General features: G+C 40.7%; 1 pseudogene; it reads left to right on the top strand.

The window, feature by feature from the left end:
- The first annotated feature begins 3,932 nt into the window (after window positions 1-3,932).
- On the top strand, window positions 3,933-5,061 carry LOC110549512 (phospholipid scramblase 2-like; annotated as a pseudogene).
- The last annotated feature ends 5,407 nt before the right edge of the window (window positions 5,062-10,468 follow it).

Raw genomic sequence — 10,468 nt, 5'->3', positions numbered from 1 at the left:
CCAATGCACTCCATTCCAATTAAGCAGACTGAAGCTCCAAAGACAGCTCAAGGTTGTTGGAAGAACTCCGTGGGGCCCTTGCCTATCTTTTCTGAAACTGATGAAAAATACTTAGGATAGCTCAGGCTATGGATCAGTAAAATGTAAGTCTGGCTGGCTGATAACTCCTGTGAGCTAGGGAGAGGCCTCATTGAAATGAAGTATAGTAATCGACTGGAGCAATGCCCAAGTGTGTTTAGCTTAATGCAGCCACTCCATAGACCCTGCTTTTTTCTTTTTTTTTACCAAGACATGAAAACAACTGCAAAGTCTGATTTTTAAATTAAAAAAAAAATGTTTTTTTCCTCTCTCTCTCTTTGAGCTTCATTGCTGATCTTCCCCCTCCAAATAGCCAAGGATTTGGCCTGTTTGCTACCACATTTTTTAATACAAGCAAAATCAGTTTTAACAAGTAGAGACTTCCCCACCTGACAAAGCTGTGAGGCAGCTCCCATGCTGGTCCCTTGATCCGACACAAGTCTAAAGTCCTCCACTGAGAAGGCAAAGTCAGAGCCTATCTGGATCACAATATTCAGAAGCCCTGGGCAAACAAGCTGGCCTGGCCACACCCTTAGTCCCTGCAACTCATGGCTCCAGACCCTATGTGCTAGACTCAAACTGGCAACTGAGCTAATGTGCTACTGTTTCAAAGACAAGAATATTTTTAATTATTTTTTGTTTCTTATATTATAATTTATTATATTATTTCCCCCTTCCCCCTCCAAAACCTTCCCTATATTTCTCCTTTCTCTCCTTTAAATTCACGGCCTCCATATTGCATTAATTGTTGATACACACATACACACACACATATATATGCATATATATGTGTGTGTGCATATATGTGTGTGTGTGTGCATGTATGTATGTGTGTGTTTATATGTATATATATATATATCTATTCCTAAATATAACCCTCTTTGTCTGCATTGTGTTACTTGTGTGTAGGTTTTCAGAGCTGACCTTTTGGTACTGGATAATCAACTTGTGTACTCTTCCCTGGAAAGACTATTCCTCCTGCTCTTATTTGCCTGTAGTTCTTTATGTAGAATTGAAGCCACATGGACTTTCTCCCTTCCCTTTAACCTACAACACTTATTTTTAGCAGGTTTTTCTAGTGATTATCCCTTAAACACCTGGCTCCATGGAAAATCCAATGAAAAGACACCTCTGACAATCCTTTCAGCAAATCCCAGGTCACAACATGAGCAGTTTTTCAACCCATCCACTCATGTCTTCTTATTCTCTGGTTCCTATGATTTTTCTAAGAGCACTAAGACAAGGACACATGACCCATACTTCCTGGTCCCAAAATTCTCTGTATAACTTTAAACCTATGGTACATGCAAATCATCCATTTGTGGTTGGTATAATGTTCTTTTGAAATGTATACACCTTACCCTTGTTCATTCAAATGCTGATTTCTCTCCCCCACTCTCTGGTTTCAATCCAGACATTGCATTGTGATACTTATTCTAAGCATCACCTGTCTCAACTTTGTGTAAACATGCCAAAATAAAACAACCAGCCGCAGTGTGGAGCAATGAAGAGGAAGGAGTAGGAGGGAGAGGGGAGAAGTCAGAAACAGAGGAGGAGGAAAAGTGACAGGAGCAAAAGCTGGGAGAGCAGAGGATGGAGAAGAGGTCTTGGAACCACATGGAGAGATGGACAACCTAAGATATCACTAAAAGCAAGTATAATGGGTAAAATCTGAATGGTAGGAAACTATGTGGGCTTGGAGGTTTAGGATGGAGTAACTATTGCCCAGCCTTATGGTCTAGGTTAATTAAATAAATCCCAGTCTCTGTGTGGTGATTTGGTTATACAAATGTTTAGGATATATCAATAGTAAATATGTCCTAATACAACAATTCATTAACAATGACATGTTTCCTAAAAGACACAGAAACAAAGTCACAGTTTCTCATGACTTCAGTTGGAATTGTATCACAAAGACTGTGTGCTAAAGGCCTGGTGACCAGCTGAGCTTTTGGAGAAATGATTGCATACTTACTTAATAATGGTTTAGTCTCTTGGTGGATTATACGAAGTATACTTGGTAGACTGTGGAAAAGTAAGGAGGGGGTGTCTAACTAAAAACCTATGTCACCAGAGCGGTCCAGGAGTAAACAGTTTCTCAGATGTTTTTGTTCTTTTGTTTTCTGTCTGAGCTCACTGCCTGGAGTCTGCAGTGGCTGAGGCGGAGCTCCCGGCCCCTTATTGGCAACTGCCAGCTGTACTGGTCTGGACTCCCAGACCCGTGGTACCATCCTCCCAGGGTCCCAGGTCTGCTAGCCACCATACTAGCTCTGCAGGGTCTCTCAGCCACTGACTGTACGGCCCACCCAAACCCTCAGTGGCAGATAACCCAAAGCCCAGCAAACCCACCATACAAGCTAGGCACGCCAGGCACTGGGCCTCCCCGGACTGGAGAGCACAGTGGAGGGCCCCCCAGGACTTCCCAGAAGACATCTGGACCAGCATCCCAGTCTCCAGCTGCAGCTGGACTTCCTAACCTGGCGGCTGCAGCAGCACTGAAGTGGAGGAGCACAGCAGTCCTCCTGCATAAGACCAAGCAGGGCCAAACCAGAGAGCAGAGAGCCCGGATACCCTGATCCCTACCAATGTGACATGCTTGAGATTGAGTGCGGCCTTGAGTGTCTGCAGAGCCCCAGATCCAGGGTCCTTCTAACATAGAAGCCAGGCATCAGACCCCCCTCACCCACCTACCCACTGTGGGAAACAGAAGGTAGCTTGGGACATTGAAGCTCCTGCTCTGTGGGTCCAACTGAGGAGTTAAGGCAGTTAATGCTAGAAATTGCACAACCATCATCAGCACCTGCTACATATACAGTGCATGCACAAATAACCCCTAGAGGCCCGCAAGGCAGAGCCCCTCCCCCACACTCAAGGGTTCAACATTATCTATTACTCTTTCCCTCGAGACACACTTCCATGCACACTTACACACACACACACACACACACACACACACAAACATACATACAAACTCTCCAAATGCCAGAGAGAGACAGTACCAGTCTGAACTGCAGAATCCAGAAACAAACAGGAAAAGTTTTAGCCAATGGCCAGGGGTAGGAGAAAGAACACATCCAACATAAATCAGGACATCATGACTTCACCAGCTACCCCCAAAATTGATGGATACTCCAATTCATCAGAAGCAAAGGAAAATGACTTTAAAGCTATGCTTACCCAATTATTTGAGGCTCATAAAGAGGAAACAAACAATTCTCCTCAGAGCAATAGCCATGCAAATTCAGACAGTTAAAGAGGAAATGAACAGATCTATCAAAGATTTGGCCAGTCAATTGGAGGCAAAGAAAGAGGAAATGGACAAAATTTTTAAAGAAACACAGGCAAACATAGCAAATCAAATAAAGGCACAAGTAGAGATACAATTAGTGGCAGATAGAGAGGAAATAAACAAAAAAGAGACCATCATAGAGAGACAGGAATCAACATTCAAACACATGAAGGAAATGGTGCAAGGCATGAAAACAGAATTAGAATCAATAAAGAAAACACAAACTGAAAAAACCCTGGAGCTGGAGAACTTGGAGAAAAGACCAGGAACCACAAAGGTAAGCATCACCAACAGAATACAAGAGATGGAAGAGAGAATCTCGGGTACTGAAGATATACCCACAGAAATTGACACTTCTCTCAAAGAAAAAGTAAAATCAGAAAAATCCCAAAGCAAGCTTCAACAGATACAAGAAGATTGAAATAATCCCCTGTATTCTATCTGATTACCATGGACTAAAGCTGGACCCTACAAGCACATGGAAACTGAACAACTTGATGTTCAATGACAGCTGGGTTAAGGATGAAATAAAGAGCTTTCGCAGAGCGGTCTAGAGAGTGGAGTCACTGTTGGGGCCACGATCCCAGGAACTCACCTCACGTGGAGCCACTTAAGAATGACATCCAAATGGAGGCTCGTCACCCAGGAACACATTTGCCATCGGGATATGTCCCTCAGTATCCACCAGCAGCATTGCAAGGACCTCCAGAACATACTGGATGCTCCACAGTCCAGACTAACCAGCAGGTTTCCCATTCTGGTTATCCGAGGCCTCAGGCTGGCTACGCGGTCTCACCAGCTGGCTGTGAAGGTTATTATGCAACACAGTTTCATAATAAAAATAACCAGCCTATAGTTCTTGTAAATACCCAATGGATGCCAGCACCTCCACCTCTTCTGAACTGCCCGCCTGGGCTAGAATACTTAAATCAGATTGATCAGATTCTGGTTCACCAGCAAGTTGAACTACTGGAAGTCTTAACAGGTTTTGAAACAAATAATAAATTTGAAATCAAGAACAGCCTCGGGTAGATGATTTATGTTGCCATGGAAGATACTGACTGCTGCACTCAAAACTGCTGTGAAGCAGCCAGGCCTTTCACCATGAGGATCCTGGATAACCTGGGCCAAGAAGTCATGACTCTGGAGAGACCCCTGAGATGCAGTAGCTGTTGCTTCCCCTGCTGCCTGCAGGAGATAGAGATCCAAGCTCCTCCTGGTGTGCCGATAGGTTATGTGATTCAGACCTGGCACCCGTGTCTGCCAAAGCTCACTCTTCAAAATGAAAGGAAGGAGGATGTTCTAAAAATTGTTGGCCCTTGTGTTGCATGTACCTGCTGTTCAGATATTGACTTTGAGATCAAGTCTCTGGATGAGGTGTCCAGAATTGGCAAGATTACCAAGCAGTGGTCTGGATGTATGAAGGAGGCTTTCACAGACTCAGCTTGAGATCCAGTTCCCGCTAGATCTTGACGTGAAGATGAAAGCTGTGTCACTCGGGGCCTGTTTCCTCCTGGATTACATGTTTTTTGAAGGCTGTGAGTAGGAACAAAAATCAGCTGTGTGGTGGGGACTAAGGAAAGAAGACGAAGAAGACCTGAAGGCTACACCATGAGACTATGTAAATGGGAAAGCCAGTGCTTTTATGTTTCTTCACTGAAAAGTTTCAGAATTAAGCTGTAATAGAATACACGAAGCATAGTGTAATATCTTTATACACTTCTAACATATTTACTGAATTCATATTAAAAAACAAAAAAATAGTTTAGAAATAAAATATCATGGAAAAGTAAGTTGAGTCATAACCTGTGGTTTGTTTTCCATCTTCTGTTCAATTTAACCCTTGTGACTGTTGATTTTACTATATAATTATGCCTAATTCCATAAAATCTAGTTAGTTTATTTCTTTATAAAAAAAAGTCTGATATTGAAAATAAATATTTTGAAAACTTTAAAAAAAAGGATGAAATAAAGAAAGAAATTAAAGACCTCCTAGAATTCAATAAAAATGAAGGTACAACATACCCTAATTTATGGGACACAATGAAAGCAGTGCTCAGAAGAAAACTCATTGCACTAAGTGCCTTCAAGAAGAAATTTGTGACATCTCATACAAGCAACTTAATGGCCCAACTAAAAAAAAAAGAAGCAAATACACCCAAGAGGAGCAGACGGCTGGAAATAATCAAACTCAGGGCAGAAATCAATGAATTAGAAGCAAATAAAACTATCCAAAGAATCAATGAAACCAAGAGCTGGTTCTTTGAGAAAATCAGCAACATAGACAAACCTTTAGCCAAACTAACTAAAAGGCAGAGAGAAACTATCCAAATCAGCAAAATCAGAAATGAAAAGGGGACATAACTCCAGACACTGAGGAAATCCAAATTATCATTAGGTCATACTACAAAAGCCTATATGCCACAAAATTCAAAAATCTAAAAGAAATGGACAATTTTCTTGATAGAGTCCATCTACCAAAATTATGGGTAAAAAAATTGAATAGTCCTATATTCCCCAAGGAAATAGAAGCAGTCTCCCTTCCAAAAAAAGCCCTGGGCCAGATGGATTCAGTGAAGAATTCTACTGGACCTTCAAAGAAGGTCTAACTCCAATTCTCTTCAAACTATTCCACAAACTAAAAAAGAGAAGGAACATTACCAAACTCATTCTATGAAGCCATAGTCACCTTGATATCTAAACCATGCAAAGACCCAACAAAAAAAGAGAACTTCAAACCTACCTCTCTTACATTGATGAAAAAATACTCAATAAAATACTTGCAAACCGAATTCAAGAACACATAAAAGATATCATCCACCATGACAAAGTAGCCTTCATCCCAGGCATGCAAGGGAAATCCATCAATGTAATCCACCACATAAACAAACTGAAGGAGAAAAACCACATGGTCATCTCCTTAGATGCCGAAAAAGCATTTGACAAAGTCCAACACCCATTCATGTTTAAAGTCCTGGAGAGATCAGGGATATAAGGCACATACCTAAATATAGTAAAGGCAATATACAGCAAGCCTATAGCCAACATTAAACTCAATGGAGAGAAATTTAAATCAATCCCACTGAAATCAGGGACAAGACAAGGCTGCCCGCTCTCTCCATATCTCTTCAATATAGTACTTGAAGTCCTAGCTAAAGCAATAAGACAATTAAAGGAGATCAAGGGGATACAAATCAGCAAGGAAGAGATCAAAGTGTTACTATTTGCAGATGATATGATAGTATATATGAGCAACCCCAAAAATTCAACCAGAGAACTCCTTCAGCTGATAAACACCTTGAGCAAAGTGGCAGGATACAAAATCAACTCAAAAAAATCAGAAGCCCTCCTGTATACCAAAGACAAAAGGGCCAAGAATGAAATCAGGGAAACAACACCCTTCACAATAGCCACTAATAACATAAAGTACCTTGGGGTGACTCTAACCAAGCAAGTGAAAGATCTGTTTGAAAAAAACTTCAAGTCTCTGAAGAAAGAAATTGAAGATGGAAAGATGTCCCGTGCTCATGGATTGGTAGGATTAACATCGTGAAAATGGCCATCCTGCCAAAAGCAATCTACAGATACAATGCAATTCCCATCAAAATACCAACTCAGTTCTCTACAGACCTTTAAAGAAAGATTCTCAGCTTCATATGGAGAAACAAAAAACCCAGAATCTCCAAAACAATCCTGTACAACAACAGATTTTCTGGAGGTATCTCCATCGCCGATCTCAAGCTGTACTACAGAGCAACAGTAATAAAAACTGCATGGTATTGGCATAGAAAGAGAAAGGAGGATCAATGGAATGGAATAGAAGACCCAGAAATAAACCCACACACCTATGAATACTTGATTTTCTACAAAGAAACCAAAACCATTCAATGGAAAAAAGACAGCATCTTCAACAAACGGTGCTGGTCCAACTGGATGTCTACATGCAGAAAAATGAAAATAGATCCATATTTATCACCCTGCACAAAACTAAAGTCCAAGTGGATCAAAGACCTCAACATAAAACCAGATACTCTAAATTGGTTAGAAGAAAAAGTGGGGAAGAGCCTAGAACTCATTAGCACAGGAGACAGCTTCCTGACCAAAACACCAACGCACAGGCTCTAAGAACAACAATCAATAAATGGGACTTCATGAAACTGAAAAGCTTCTGTAAAGCAAAAGACACTGTTGTCAGAAGAAAATGACAGCCTGCAGACTGGGAAAGGATCTTCACCAACCCTATATCTGACAGAGGGCTTATATCCAGAATATATAAAGACCTAAGAAGTTAAAAAGCAATAAATCAAGTAATCCAATTACAGAGCTAAACAGAGAATTCTCTGTAGAGAAATATAGAATGGCAGAGAAACACTTAAAGAGATGCTCAACATTCTTAGCCATCAGGGAGACGCAAATCAAAATGACCCTGAGATTTGGCAGAGTGCAGGGAATCGTATGAAAGAAGGGGGAGTTAGAATGACATGGAGAGGATAGGAGCTCCACCAGAACCAAATATATATGGGCACAGGGGTCTTTTCTGAGACTGATACTCCACCAAGGACCATGTATGGATATAACCTAGAACTTCTGCTCGGATATAGCCCATGGTAGCTCAGTAACCAATTGCTTTCCCATAGTAAGGGGAACAGGGACTATTTCTGACATGAACTCAGTGGCAGGCTCTTTGACCTCCCAACCCCCCAAGGGGAGGAGCAGGCTTGCTAGGCCACAGAGGAGGACTTTGCAGCCAGTCCTGAAGATACCTGATAAAACAGGGTCAGATGAAAGGGGAGGAGGTCCTCCCCAATCAGTGGACTTGTAAAGGGGCAGGGGAAAGATGAAGGAGGGAGGGTGGAATTGGGAGGGATTGAGGGTGCAGGATACAGCTGGGATACAGAGTTAATAAAATGTAACTAATAATAAAAATTTTTTAAAAAGAGTTAAAAATAAAATAACACAGTGCATCCTCATTATGTGAATTCCCTACAAAGTACTTATTTTCTTTGGGGAAATGAAGAAAGGAGCAAATGGGTAGGCAGTGGGTAGATAAAACAATTTACAACTAAAAAACGGAGGAAAATGTTCTCAGTTAATTCAGTTAAAAATGCCTTTTCTTGTGATAAGTATGCTCAGGTATAGAACCAATGTCTTCTGTGGGACCTCATGAGGTCCCATTTTCTGTAGGGAAACACTCAGTTTTCTTTAAGTGGTTGGCTACTGGGAGTTTGACGCTCCAGTGAGAATATGAGTGAGGCAGATTGGATTTGTTCTTTTTTTCATTTCTTCTTCATGGGCGGGGGGGGGGGGGGGAGGGAGATCCCAAGGTTGCAGCATAGATCTGAAAGAACTGGCAAGTGAGGATGGTCAGGATTTATGGCGTGAAATTCCCAAATAATCAGTAAAAGTATTATGAAAAAGAAGTATTTTCTAGGCTCAAAAAGAGTTAAACCAATAAAATTGAAAAAAAATTTGTTTGATTGCTCCATTGTGGTTTTTTTTTTTTCATAAAGTCATATCAAGAATTTCTGGGGGCAAGAAATATATGTTTTATTTTCCCAGAGTCATGAAGAAATTTACTTTGCTGTAAATGCAACCATTCATGAAGCTAGAAAGGGGACAGTGAGGGAGGGGCAAAGAAGCTTTAAGGAAATGGCTGTGGAATAATGCAACACACATGATGTGAAGGTAGGGAGGAGACCAGGGGAGGCAGAATGGTACAGATGAAAGGGGCCCGATAAATGGGGGAGAGAGGGATACTACTGGATCCCAAGTGGGTTTATCTGCTGACTGAGCGCTAAAGGGATACCTAAAGTACCCTCCAAAGAATGAGTTAACACTTCCTTGTTCTTAAGCGCTCACAACTCATTTTCTAAGAAATTTAGTTACATTGATACCTTTTACATTCACAATAGTCCTATACAGTAAAAGTAAGAATCATTATCACATCCACGCGACAGGCAGGAAAATGGGAAATTTCTACAAATGATCTATAGCTAGGCTGGCAGATGACAGTCTGTGTCCCTCATCCCCGTAGGATGCTACCTTTTAAAATGACATTCTCCACGGAATGTCTCTAAAATTCTAGCCAGACTAGTCAAGTACTCCTTTAAGCCGAACAGTAGAATTTTTAAATAAAATGGAATTTATTGAGTTTTGAATGACTGCTATAAGGTGATGAGCAGCAATAAACCTTTTCATTCATGATTCATTTGATACATTTGCCACAATTAAAGAATATATGAGACATATGTAAGGCATAAAACATGGCAGAATGAGTACCTGTGAGTTCTCACCTGGCTTAACTACAACATTACTCCCACATTTCTACCCCCTAGAAGAAATTTTTTGCTGAATTTTAATGCTTTTAATTTTTTCTAGTCGAGGCTTGATCATATATGTGTGTGTGTGTGTGTGTGTGTGTGTGTATAACTAAATTGCATCTCTAATGAAGCATGCATTTGTAATGTACTCAGTTCACTGATGTCCCAACAAGATTTCCATACCTAGTCTCTGGTCCGAAAAGTTAAAGCAAAAAAACTTGAGATATGATCAAATTCCTTCACAGAGATTCTGTAATAGACACATAACAGAAGCTCTTAAACCAACTTTTAAAAGTAGATGGTTTCCTTGAATAGAAAGAAAAAAGTGAATGTTTTAGGGAGACAATGTAAATGAGAAATTACAAAGACACCCCAAAGCTCAGGATATGTCCAGGTGTAACCATAAGCTAAGCCAGCCAAGGAACTCAGAGAGAAGCATTCAGAAAAAGGGGAGGGAAACTAGGAGAGAGTCAGGTTAAAGAAGAAAAACGGGACTTGACTGAGTTGAAAACTGCAGGTGAGAGAAAAACACATTTTAGATTTTCCAACATACTCATCAAATCATTGGTTTAATATTTAATTCTTCTGGTATGTCTTGTTCAAGGTCAATGGTCACACAATTGCTTTCTGAGGTCCCATATGATTTTGCTGTTAGAGTAAGAATTCACCCAGAACAAGGACTTGAGGCATAGCTAACCCATTTTGCTGACATATCTTACAATAACTCAATAAAACACTTGAAACTGTATGTTTGCTTTCTATGACCCTCTACAGGATTGCG

The sequence above is a fragment of the Meriones unguiculatus genome, chromosome 21 (genome assembly GCF_030254825.1).
Source record: "Meriones unguiculatus strain TT.TT164.6M chromosome 21, Bangor_MerUng_6.1, whole genome shotgun sequence".
NCBI classification, from domain to species: Eukaryota; Metazoa; Chordata; class Mammalia; order Rodentia; family Muridae; genus Meriones; species Meriones unguiculatus.
Note: the sequence above shows the minus strand (reverse complement) of the source record. Positions and strands in the feature narration are given on the sequence as shown.